Raw genomic sequence first — 14097 nt, 5'->3', positions numbered from 1 at the left:
TTGGGGTTCGAACCGGTTCAAACTTTATTTTGCTGGTCGGAATAGTGGAACGGACACCCCAAAAATGTGGATTCTGTTCAGAACAAAACCATTGGAAAATCATTTTGGTTCCAACCCCTGCTTCACAAACAAGGTGATCAGAAGAAGTACTCGTATGTTTACATTCAAATCAAGAACAAAAATCTAAAGCAGTGAAAGTCACAGGTTGTAAAATAACTAGAACTTACAGTTTTATGTACACAAATATGTCCTTTATTTTTTGTGTCTTTGGTTGTTTTGAAAGGCACTTAAAAAATATATAGCTTTAATTTTATTTATATAAACTGAGAAGACCGCTCTGATCAGAAATGTTTTTCACAGTCAATAATTAGATATGCAGTCATATAGGATACAGTGTATTACTCAACTCTTAATTGTATTAATATGTCAGGTTGATACTTTTATCATGTTTTAAAGTAAAATGTTGTAGTGTTTTGGATTGTTTCCTCTAGAAACACCAAAAGCACGTGTGGCATAAACATTTGTGAAATATGTGGAAATTTAAAGGAATTGGTGATTGATCTTTGTTAGATAGAAATCAAATAGTGTATTATTGTGTATTTTGTTAACTACTGGCGTCCAGGATAAAGTGTGTAGTTGTATGAAATAAAAATGTCAAAAATAAATAAATAAATATACTGTATGTGCATTTTCAAATTAATTTGATGAGGTGCAGCAGTGCTTCAGCAATGCCATTCATTCATTCAACCTGTAAGATGTGTGTTTACCAGATTGTGTAAGCACCCTTTTCTAGGGAGAGAACAGTGTAATGGCTGGTGTTGGCCACGAGGTGGAGTCATGGGACAAGAAAGAAACAAGGGAGACGTCTGTTTTGGCGAATGGAAACATACTGTACTACAAGAACAATTACTAGAGGCATAATCTGTTGAAAGGTCATTTAAATGAATGAAACATAACCATTGATAACCATTAAATCAAATCAAATTGTATTTTCCACATGCACTGAATACAACAGGTATTCCTTACCATGAAAAGCTTACTTACGAGCCCTTAACCAACAATGCAGAGTTTTTCAAAAGTAATTAAGAAACATTTGCTAAATAAACTAGAGAAAAAATAGTAACACACTAAAATAACAATAAAAAGGCTATATACAAGGTGTACCGATACCAAGTCAATATTCAGGGGTACGGTTTAGTTGAGGTAATATGCAAATGTAGGTAGGGGTAAAGTGACTATGCGTAAAAAATGAACAGAGTAGCAGCAGCGTCTGTAAAGGAATGTGTGTGTGTGTGTGTGTGTGTGTTGGCGTGTCAGTCTAGTATGTGTGAGTGTGTGGTTAGAGTCCAGTGCGTGTACATCAAGCCTGTGAAAGAGAGTCAGTGCAAAAAATAAGGGGGTCAATGCAAATAGTCTGGGTAGCCATTTGATCAACTGTTCAGCTGTCTTATGGCTCGGGGGTAGAAGCTGTTAAGGCGCCTTTTGGTCCCAGACTTGGCGCTCCGGTACTGCTTGCAGTAGCAGAGATAACAGTCTAGACTTGGGTGGCTCAAGTCTTTGACAATGTTTAGGGCCTTCCTCTGACACTGCCTGGTATAGAGGTCCTGGATGGCAGAAAGCTTGGCCTCAGTGATGTACTGGGCCGTACGCACTACACTCTGTAGCACCTTGCAGTCGGATGCCAAGCAATTGCCATACCAAGCGGTGATGCAACCAATCAGGATGCTCTCGATGGTGCAGCTGTATCATTTTTTGAGGATTTTAGGTTCCACGACAAATCTTTTCAGCCTCCTGAGGAATAGGTGTTGTCGTGCCCTCTTCACGACTCTGTTGGTGTGTTTTGACCATAATAGGTCCTTAGGTCCAAAGCATTTCATGGCTACATATGTGACTGCTACTGGGCAGTAGTCATATAGGTTACCTTGGCATTGTTGGACACAGGGACTATGGTGGTCTGTAGGTATTACAGACTGGGTCAGGGAGAGGTTGAAAATGTCAGTGAAGCTGATTCAGCGCACGGTCAGAGTATGCGTCCTGTGGCCCTGCGACCTTGCGAATGTTAACCTGTTTAAAAGTCTTACATCGGCTACGGAGACGTAATCACACAGTCGTCCGGAACAGCTGGTGATCAGGAGCCCGTAAAACAGCAGCCATCCCCTCCGGCGAGATTCTATCATGACTCAAAATGTATGGTTGTACACATTTTATTTAGATGTAGCTTATTATTATAATAAGATGGCAAATACAGATTTGTGTATCCGATACAGGAGAATTTCGTAAAATGACACATTTTGGAATACAAAACAAAGCATCCTATTCTGTGATTTTGTGGAACAGTTACCCCCAGCTATGTTAGTCCTCTGGGACTTTAAACAAAACCTCCCTTTTTCTCACTCTTTATTTTCTTATCTGTATGTACGGCTCTACATCTTCCCCTTTCTCCGTTCCCCTCTCTCTTTCTTTGTATCTCTTTCCACCTCTCTAACTCATGTCCAAATCTCATTCGTTCTCTTCCCTCATCTCCCAGCCCTCTCCACACCTCTTTGCTCCTCCCTCCCTCCTCTCTCTCTCTGTTTTTCCTTTCTTTCTTCCTCTCTCACCTGGTAACCAGACCTCTGGAGAGGAGTGTTGAGTTTCCACTTTCCCAGAGAAGAAGACAATCTGAGCCTCACAAAATCCCCACAATGGAGCTCTCCCTAGTCTCCCTACCTCCCTCTGTCCGCTCTCTCTCTCTTCTGCATCTCTCTTTCACTCTCTCCCCTGTCACTTTCTGTTGAATGGTTTTAATTTCATTTTAGTATGTGTGTGTAAATTGTCACACATTCGTTCTGTCTGTTTGATAAGTTATTAAACTTCATGTTGCACTTCCGGTTCTGTCCACAAGATGACCCCTCCAGCTGAACTGCCCCTGTTAATATTGAAATGTGGTCATAGATATTATTACTGCATTTTGCCAAATGAGTGACCAAAACCTAAACTGCAGAAGCGTTTCTGCAATCGTCAGTGATATTACCAGACAATTTCTGTTCCTGTTGATTTTGCCATCTGATATTTCCTGACTGGTGAGGTCACACAAAGGCTTTGCCTGAGGGCCACATTACCATGGTGAAAGGTGAGGGGTTAGATGTAAATATACAAGCTCATGCTACATGTTGGAATACACAACATTTACAGCATTTGTTACCTCTCTTGCTCTCTTCTAAATGCCATCTCTCTCTCTCATACTGTATACACACACACACAATCAATCAAACAACAAAGCAGGACACGGTCAAACTGTAGGCTTCTGAATCAGATAGCTCAATCTGCCCTTTCCCCATAAATCAATAACCATGGGCTTCTATGCAGGGTTTGTTTATTATGGTTCCTGATAGGAATCCGCCATTGCTTTCACCCCTATTCATTCTGGTTGGGATCAGTGCAGATAAAGGAGAGGAGACAAGGAGAGGTAGCCACTGTTGATGATTGCGATACACCCCCATGTCTTTGCTTTTGCAGTGAAGCGGACGAGGGGACAGTCGTATCCTATAAATAGAAGGGAGGAATGGCGTTGATGGGCCCTGTGGATGGAAGTGGGGGGGGGGGGGGGGGGGGGGGTGGAAAAAGGATTAAAAGAGATACAGGGCCCTATTCCGACTTCACTTGTGTGTGTGTGTGTGTGTGTGTGTGTGTGTGTGTGTGTGTGTGTGTGTGTGTGTGTGTGTGTGTGTGTCTTTGGCAGAGGTGCTTTGTAGATGAGCAGTGTGGATTTCGCCACTGGGCAAAGTCTTTCCTCTGAAGGTTCCTATGGGAGGAGTTTCTGATCTGACCGATTATTAACATTGTTTGGTAGTTGATCTGTCACTTATTCATTGGTCAAGACCAATACTTCCCGATATTCTCATTTCGAGACTGCATTGACCATGTGACCAATGACCAAAGACATTGTTGTAATGTCAAGTACATAATGATGGGCTAACATCTAAGCAACATTGTATATGGTTACAACATGGTTACTATGTCAAGAAAACGGGAATTTCCTGCTCTAGTACAATGGTTAACCAAAGTTAAATGGTCTGATGTATAATGTTTGCTTAACCTGAAGATGCCGGTGCCTTAGTGGTAGATACGTGCCCAGGCCTGAAAGTTATCATGAACCACACAACTAAGGATATGTCAAATCCTTTTTCAACAAGCAAACACATTCTATTGACATTGTCTTCTTTTCCAAAGATACTGTAGCTAATAGCAAGCCTATTGCTCAAGTGCAAATGCTCAAAGGACAGCTAATAGTGCAACTGAGGTTGGTCAATGTATAGAAATTACATTGTTGATTGGTTGGTTGGGAGAGACTATAATGCAATAAGTAAGACAATGATGGATATGATGTTTCCCTAATGGTGCCTTGTTTCCCGTAACCATTGTCTTTGTGGTATATATTCAAGGTAAATGTTAGGGCTGTGCTGCATTGTAACTGGAAGCCTCTGTTGTTTGTGTGTGTTGCTCCCAGTCTTTTATTTTGAAAGAATGGGCAACTAAAACAACCACCTAGTTGTAGAATAATGTGCGAACAACCCCTTTATTTCCCTCCCCATATCAATCCAGTTTATAAATATTGTACTGGTGAGATTAAACCTTTACCAAACGTTGAAGCTGTCTGAAGCCTTCCTCTTAATCTCACCCTTCCTCTGTCTTTCTCTCCTCCCTTTGTCTCGTTCCCTTGCCACACCTTCCCCTGGGGATGGAGGGATTGTGATAGCAGGAGAGCAGAGGTGGAGCTGTTTGCGCCAGCAGCACAGGTGTGCTTGTTTTTTTCACTCCTTCTCCTAAAGCCTACTCTTCAGTTCCTCCTCTTGCCACCTGCCAGGTGAAAATATCCTGAGCAAAGGGAATGGCTTCTATCCTCTTGTTGTCTTCTTGGTCTATTGTAGCATTTCCCAAACGCAGTCTTTGGGACTCAGTCCTCAGTCCTTGGGGTGCACATGTTGGTTTTTGCTCTAACACGACACAGCTGATTCATGTGATCAAAGCTTGATGATTATGTTTTTATTTAAATCAGATGTGTAGTGCTAGGGCTAAAACTAAAACGTGCAGCCCTTGGGGACCCGAGGACCGAGTTTGGGTAACCCTGGTCTATTGGCTCCCTCCCAGGTACCCAAAGCAGGCAGAGACTTCCTGACGTGCGGTGAACGTACAACACAGTGGCATTGGCCAAGTGATTTGGGAGGGAAATCGCTCACTCGGCAAAAATGTACATTTCCCTACTTCTGTTTATTTAAACGGCAAAAGGTACAAAATCCTGAGAAAGGCTTGCACAGAATATCAGGGCTGGTTTCCCAAAAGCATCTTCAAGGCTAAGTTCATTGTTAGAACCTTGTAAGAACATCGATAAATCTCTGAGCTGTTTCCCAAATGCATCATTATTAACGCTGCACTTGAAAACGCTCGTAAAATAATGCTTGCCTCAGACCACTCGTAGAACAGCTAAGTGCGTCGTTCAATGCTTTTTTGCCCTCCCGCGTCACTTTATACACAGAAAATCCCCGCTAAACATAGAATTACATGGTTTATCCGTCTCTATGTGACTGCCGATAACTTCAGAACACAGTTGACTACAAATACAAAGTCGCCAATGTCTTTGCAATAGATACAAACATGAAATGAAAACCAAGATGACTGCATTAAAATATAAACCGTGGGCTATAGGCCTATTTCAATCACATTTCATGTTCAATCAATTGAGTTCTATATTGCTACTTGTAGGTTATTGTCTGTAATTTGTCTCAATATATTGCATGATGTGAAATATATATTTTCATGAGTTAGTGCATTTCATTGGGTAAGCATTATACTGTAATAAGCCACCTCAATATTTGCAGCCGTATGTGGTAATATCGCTCGAGAAGCTGATCCTTCTCAGTATTGTGAAATAATTCTAATGTTAAGGAAAGATTTGAATGGAGAAAGCTGACCCGAGAGCAGCGCTCCCTTTCTTTCGATTCTATCATGTATAACACATGCTCCAACGACGCACTTAGTGACCGTTCTCTCTGCGTGGTGTTTTGGGAAACGTTACATCTCCGGCCTTTGTAGGAAAGATGCATCATAAGCCTAAGTTCCATCGCTATCGGGAAACCGGGCCCAGCTCTTTGTAACACCTGGAGAGAAGCCTCTTCAACCTCAGGAAGCTGAAGAAATTTGTCTTGGCCCTCCCGTCGGGCTGTATCACCACCTTTTATGTCAATTGTACCGTCCGCAACCGCAGGGCTCTCCAGAGGGTGGTGCGGTAAGGCCAACGCATCACCAGGGGCACACTACCTGCCCTTCAGGACATCTACAGCACCCGGTGTCACAGGAAGTCCAAGAAGATCATCAAGGACCTCAGCCACCCTACGAGCCAGGGCCTCATCACCCCGCTACCATCTAGTAGGCGGAGACAGAACAGGTGCATCGAAGCTGGGACCGAGAGACTGAGGTCGTGTCTAAACTTGACACTTACATGCGACTTCTGCTATCAGAATATGAAGATTGCACTGAAAAGACGGGTCTAGACGCACAAAAGTCGCTTTGTGGTCTGATTGTGTTCAGATCTGGCTGACCACTTCAGGAGGTGGTCAGGGATGCATTGTGTGCAAATTTCTCCAGTCGGGCTACCGAAAGCGCATACAGTGGGTGATGTCATCAGCCCTCCTCCCACAAGTCTCCAGAAAACTTGTGTTTTGGGACAGAGAGGCACCTTTTCATTATAACGTGTGAGGCACGTGTTTGCTGGCCTCATAAATGCTAGCCAGCTATCTAATAGAAAAATAATGTATTTATGCTAACCCGTTTGCAATCCCTTTAGTGTTGCTTGCTAGCGTGCTGGCTAGCTACATAGGTTAGCTGGCTAGTTAGCTATAGTAGTTAGCTACTGCCATCAGTTGTTGTTTTGTTATTATCATATTTTGCCTGGCCTGATAAACAGCTTCTATCTCCAGGCCATCAGACTGTTAAATAGTCACCACTAGCTCGCCACCGCCCAGTACCCTGCCCTGAACTTCAGTCACTGTTACTACCCGGCTACCACCCGGAACTCAACCCTGCACCTTAGAGACCGCTGCCCTATGTACAGTGCATTCGGGAATGTATTCAGACACATTCCCATTTTCCTTTTTTTTTACGGTACAGCCTTATATTAAAATGTAATAAATACTTTTTCCCCCTCATTAATCTATACATAATACCCCAAAACGACAAAGTGAAACAGGTTTTTAGACATTTTTGCATATTTATAAAAAATGAAAACAGAAACACCTTATTTACATAAGTATTCAGACCCTTTGCTATGAGACTCGAAATTGAGCTCAGGTGCATCCTGTTTCTATTGATCATTCTTGAGACGTTTCTACAACTTGATTGGAGTCCACCTGTGGTAAATTCAATTTGTTGGCCATGATTTGGAAAGACACACACCTGTCTATGTAAGGTCCCACCGTTGGCAGTGCATGTCAGAGCAAAAACCAAGCCATGAAGTAGAAGGAATTGTCCGTAGAGCTCCGAGACAGGATTGTGTCGAGGCACAGATCTGGGGAAGGGTACCAAAACATGTCTGCAGCATTGAAGGTCCCCAAAAAACACACTGGCCTCCATCATTCTTAAATGGAAAAAGTTTGGAACCACCAAGACTCTTCCTAGAGCTGGCCGCCCGGCCTAACTGAGCAATCGGAGGAGAAGGACCTTGGTCAGGGAGGTGACCGAGAACCCGATGGTCACTCTGACAGAGCGCCAGAGTTCCTCTTTGGAGATGGAAGAACCTTCCAGAAGGACAACCATGTCTGCAGCACTCCACCAATCTGGCCTTTACGGAAGCCACTACTCAGTGAAAGGAGTTTGCCAAAAGGTACCTAAAGGACTCTTAGACCATGAGAAACAAGATTTTCTGGTCTGATGAAACCAAGATTGAACTCTTTGGCCTGAAAGCCAAGCATCACGTCTGGAGGAAACCAGGCACCGCTCATCACCTGGCCAATACCTTCCCTACGGTGAAACATGGTGGTGGTAGCATCATGCTGTGGGGATGTTTTTCTGTGGCAGGGACTGGGAGACTAGTCAGGATTGAGGGAAAGATGAACGGAGTAAAGTATAGAGAGATCATTGATGAAAACCTGTTCCAGAACGCTCAGGACCTCAGACTAGGGTGAAGGTTCACCTTCCAACAGGACAACGACTCTAAGAACACAGCCAAGACAACACAGGAGAGTGGCTTCGGGACAAGTCTCTGAATGTCCTTAAGTGCCCCAACCAGAGCCCAGACTTGAACCCGATCTCTGGAGAGACCTGAAAATAGCTGTGCAGCGACGCTCCCCATCCAACCTGACAGCGCTTGAGAGGATCTACAGAGAAGAATGGGAGAAACTTCCCAAATACAGGTGTGCCAAGTTTGTAGCGTCATACCCAAGAAGACATGAGGCTGTAATCGCTGACAAAGGAACTTCAACAAAGTACTGAGAAAACATTCTGAATATAATAATAATAAAATTTGATTTGATTTGATTTGAATACTTAAGTAAATGTCATATTTACTTGTTTGTTTTTAATACATTTGCAAAAAAAAAATATATATATTTTTTTGCTTTGTCATTATGGGGTATTGTGTGTAGATTGATGAGGGAATTCAAAAAAAACAATACATTTTAGAATAAGGCTGTAACGTAAAAAAATGTGGGAAAAGTGAAGGGGTCTGAATACTTTCCAAATGCACTGTATATATTTATATTTTTCCTTTCTTTTTATTTTGGGGATTTGTATGTATTGTTTTGTATTGTTAGGTATTACTGCACTGTTGGAGCTAGAACACAAGAATTTTGCTGCACCTGTGATAATATCTGCAAAATATGTGTACGTGACTAATAACATTTGATTTGATTTGAGAAGTTTGGAACATCTCAGTTCAACCACATCAATATGGTTAATGTCGCGACCTTAACACAACACCTAGCAACCTCGTCAAGAGGTTCAAACCTCTTGGTGTAACGATTAAGGTGTTGGCTTGACAGTCGCCGGGACCCAGGTTCAAGTCCCGGTCAGGGATACCCCCCAAATTCTCTATAATATGATCAAATGATCTTGCAATCTGTTCTGGCCTGCATAGCATTTGTATTGAAGATGCACCCAAAGCTGTATAACTTATAAAACCTGTAGCCTAGCCACTACCACTCCCAGTGAATCTTTTTAGATGGCCAAAAGTTGCCACTGCAGCACCCCCAAACTCCCTTGAGGCTCTCTCTGAGCAGGTCCCAGGACCTAAAGGGTCAAAAGTCATGGTTGAACAATAGGCTTCCCACTCTGGGTCAGTTGTGGTCAAGGAAACAAAGAGAAAGAAAAGTCCAATTGGACAAACTATCCGAGAGAGAGAGAGAGAGAGAGAGAGAGAGAGAGAGAGAGAGAGAGAGAGAGAGAGAGAGAGAGAGAGAGAGAGAGATCGTAGCTTCTTTAATCAAAGCTGAAGCCATTTTGGTTTGTTGAGGTTAACAAACCAGAGTACGTAGAAACGTCCAAATTACTGAATCACACATATCACTAAAGTAGCTGATTCAACTGTTCCAAGTCTCTAAGGCCAAAAAACGAATTCCTCCCCCTCCCCCTCCCCCTCCCCCTCTCCCTCCATCTTGCTCTCTCTTTTTATTCAGCCCCATTGATCATGCATGCAGAAATTCAGAAGGCCCATGGCTCCAGTCAGTCAGAATAGGAAGGGCACTAGCTAGGCTCTGTCCTACATACTGTTCTCTCGCCATGGTCCACCACTCCCCCCGTCCGCCCCCCTTCCCCCACTCCCCCGCCCGCCACTCAGTCCCTCTCGCAACCATTTGACACACATACGCCCCACAGCACATCTCGTGAGGCTGCACACAAACAGCCACCACTCATTATTGTGTGTGTGTGTGTGTATTCAGTGCAGTTCGACGCATTGAGGGTATTGTAAACACACACGTTTGTGTGTGGAAAAGGAGAGAGTCTGGACTAGAATGTTTAGTTGTTGGAGCCCCCTCTCTTTCTCACTGTCCTTTTTCTCTCTCTCTCGCTCTCTCTCTCTCGTTCTCCCTCTCTCGCCCATTTGGTGTTTTGATGCATTATATGTTGCCTATTTCAAAGGCAAAAGGTAGCTTGCCACGACTTGTTTCCATAATGCACATATTGTAGGCTACAGCTCAAGGTCCACCTTTCAAATTCATTTCACAGTGACAAGCTGGACATACTGTGGCACAACTTATTTCATATTTGTAGTTACCCCGCCTCCCTTGTGTTCTACAATTGATATAGATGCCATCTGTAAACTGCACCTAGTATACCTGCTCAGTAACTAGCAGTAAACAAACTGCAGTTCTGACCAGTAAACTTTTAAAGGTTCAGTTAATACATTAAACATAGCTGGTAGGGTAGTACATGCTTATTGTGCACCTCACTCTACCATAGGAGCAGTTCAACCAATGCGTTTAAAGCCCTCAGGTGACCATCTTGGCCCAGCCAAGAGGGTAGCCTACTTAGGGGAAAAGCTGGTAATCTTCCACTTAGTTGGTTAAGGCAGTCACATGGGCATGGAGTGTGGGGCATGGACAGGACTAGGGCTGGAGGATATAAGGACTAAGCAAGTTCAGCATCCCAAATGGCACGCTATTACCTGCACAGTGCACTGCTTTTTACAAGAGCCCTATGGGCCCTGGTAAAAAATGGTACACTATATAGGGAATAGGGTACCTTTTGGGATGCATCCAGGGAGAATTAAAACCCCAGCCATTTGCAGAGTGAGAGTGAGAGTGAGAGAGAGAGAGACACACACACAGCAACCTGCTGCTTCTGCGACTGAGTACAGGCATGTACAGTTCAAACAGTTCAAAATGAGCAGAGGCAGAGTACTGTGTAGCTTACATACCAGGCCTCTGGCACCCCGCAAGCACAGAGGTTCCTAAAGTGAATGCCTACTATAGGCTTTAGCTCAGCAGGGTAACACAGTCTTGTGGTGTGCAAGAGTTCCGGGTTGAAGGTTTCGAACCCAGTCGGTACCATTGGTGCCATGACCTAGATGGGTCTCTGCAAGGAGGAAGAGTTCTAAGGGGAATGTACTGAGTTGAGCCAATCCAAGTTGTACTGCGCTGGCCTGGTTAGACATCCATAAGTTGCTGGAACTGTGATGTGAAAAGAAAATATACAGCACCAGTCGAAGGTTTGGACACACCTACTCATTCAAGGGTTTTTCTTTATTTTTACTATTTTCTACATTGTATAATAACAGTGAAGATATCAGAACTATGAAATAACTCATATGGAATCATGTAGTAACCAAAAAAAGTGTTAAACAAATAAAAATATATTTTATATTTGAGATTCTTCAAAGTAGTCACCCCTTGCCTTGATGACAGTTTTGCACACTTTTGGCATTCTCTCAACCAACTTCATGAGGTAGTCACCTGGAATGCATTTCAATTAACAGGTATGCCTTGTTAAAAGTGAATTTGTGGAATGTCTTTTTTTCATAATGCGTTTTAGCCAATCTATTGCGTTGTGACAAGGTAGGGATGGTATACAGAAGATAGTCCTATTTGGTAAAAGACCAAGTCCATATTATGGCAAGAACAGCTCAAATAAGCAAAGAGAAACGACAATCCATCGCATTACTTTAAGACATGAACAAACCACCAACAACAAACTAACATGGTCCAAGCACACCAAGACAGTCGTGAATAGGGCACGACAAAACCTATTCCCCCTCAGGAGACTGAAAAGATTTGGCATGGGTCCTCAGATCCTCAAAAGGTTCTACAGCTGCACCATCGAGAGCATCCTGACTGGTTGCATCACTGCCTAGTATGGCAACTGCTCGACCTCCAACCGCAAGGCACTACAGAGGGTAGTGCGAATGGCCCAGTACATCACTGGGGCCAACCTTCCTGCCATCCAGGACCTTTATACCAGGCGGTGTCAGAGGAAGGCCCTAAAAATTGTCAAAGACTCCAGCCACCCTAGTCATAGACTGTTCTCTCTGCTACCGCATGGCAAGCAGTACCGGAGCGCCAAGTCTAGGTCCAAAAGGCCTCTAAACAGCTTCTACCCCCAAGACATAAGACTCCTGAACACCTAATCAAATGGCTACCCAGACTATTTGCATTGTCCCCCCTCTTTTACACTGCTGCTACTCTCTGTTGTTTTCATCTATACATAGTCACTTTAATAACTCTACCTACATGTACATATTACCTCAACTAACCGGTGCCCCCGCACATTGACTCTGTACCGGTACCCCCCTATATATAGTCTCGCTATTGTTATTTTACCGCTGCTCTTTAAGTTACTTTTATTTCTTATTCTTATTCATACATACTGTATATATATATATATATATATATTTAACTGCGTTGTTGGTTAGGGGCTCGTAAGTAAGGATTTCACTGTCAGGTCTACACCTGTTGTATTTGGCACATGTGACAAATAACATTTGATTTGATTTGATGGTCAGTCAATATGTAACATTTCAAGAACTTTGAAAGTTTCTTCAAGAGCAGTCCATAAAACCATCAAGCGCTATGATGAAACTTGCTCTCATGAGGACCGCCACAGGAAAGGAAGACCCAGAGTTACCTCTGCTGCAGAGGACGAGTTCATTAACTGCACCTCAGATTGCAGCCCAAAAATGCATCACAGAGTTCAAGTAACAGACACATCTCAACATCAACTGTTCAGAGGAGACTGCATAAATCAGGCCTTCATGGTCGAATTGCTGTAAAGAAACCACTCCTAAAGGACACAAATAATAAGAAGAGACTTGCTTTTGCCAAGAAACACAAGCAATGGTCATTAGACCGGTGGAAAGCTGTCATTTGGTCTGATGAGTCCAAATTTGAGATTTTTGGTTCCAACTGCTATGTCTTTGTGAGATGCAGAATAGGTGAATGGATGATCTCCGTATGTGTGGTTCCCACCGTGAAGCATGGAGGAGGAGGCGTGATGGTGTGGGGGTGCTTTGCTGGTGACACTGTCTGTGATTTATTTAGAATTCAAGGCACACTTAACCAGCATGGCTACCACAGCATTCTGCAGCGATACACCATCCCATCTGGGTTGCGCTTAGTGGGACTATAATTTGTTTGTCAACAGGACAATGACCAAAAACACACCTTCAGGCTGTGTAAGGGCTATTTGACCAAGAAGGAGAGTGATGGAGTGCTCAGAAAACCTGGCCTCCACAATCACCCAACCTCAACCCAGTTGAGGTGGTTTGGGCTGATTTGGACTGCAGAGAGAAGGAAAAGCATCCAACAAGTGCTCAGCATATGTGGGAACTCCTTCAAGGCAATTGGAAAGGCATTCGTCATGAAGCTGGTTGAGAAAATGCCAAGAGTGTGCAAAGCTTTCATCAAGGCAAAGGGGGGCTACTTTGAAGAATCTAAAATCTAATCTAATTTGATTTGATTTGTTTAACACTTTTATTGGTTACAACATGATTCCATATGTGTTATTTCATAGTTTTGATGTCTTCACTATTATTCTACAATGTAGTAAATAGTAAAAATAATGAAAAACCCTTGAACGAGTAGGTGTGTCCAAACTTTTGACTGGTACTATATGTGCCAGTAGTGTAAACGCAAAAGTGTAAAAAGGATGTATCTTTGTCTGTAAGGTGTTATCATGAATCCCTAGGAATATCCCCATTTCAAATCCATTGCCATGACACCCCTCCATCCTCTCTCCCATGCATCAGAATATACCTTCCATGCTCCGCTGTAGGCTATTCACCATACTCTCAGAATTAGGTATTGAATGTACTTTATAATTACTTAATTATAAGGAAAGGCAGGGACCTTATTTTACTAGGCCTACGCTGTCTACTAATAATTTATTCCCATAGAATAGACTTCCACAAAACGTCCGCTATGCACATCATTGTCCTAAAGCGGGGAAACGCTACAAGAGAGCGCCAAGAAGACGGTGTAGTGAGGGGCGGGAGTACCGGAAAAGCGAGGGAGAGGCGGGGCCTGCTTTTCTGTGTGTGTGTGTGTGTGTGTGTGTGTGTGTGTGTATGTGTGTGTGTGTTCGTGCGTGCGCGCACCGCGCTCTCTCGCCCCTCCTCCTCTAGACAAACCACCC

Source organism: Salvelinus namaycush, chromosome 2 (assembly GCF_016432855.1).
Source record: "Salvelinus namaycush isolate Seneca chromosome 2, SaNama_1.0, whole genome shotgun sequence".
Taxonomy (NCBI): Eukaryota; Metazoa; Chordata; class Actinopteri; order Salmoniformes; family Salmonidae; genus Salvelinus; species Salvelinus namaycush.
This window is presented reverse-complemented; position numbering follows the sequence as displayed.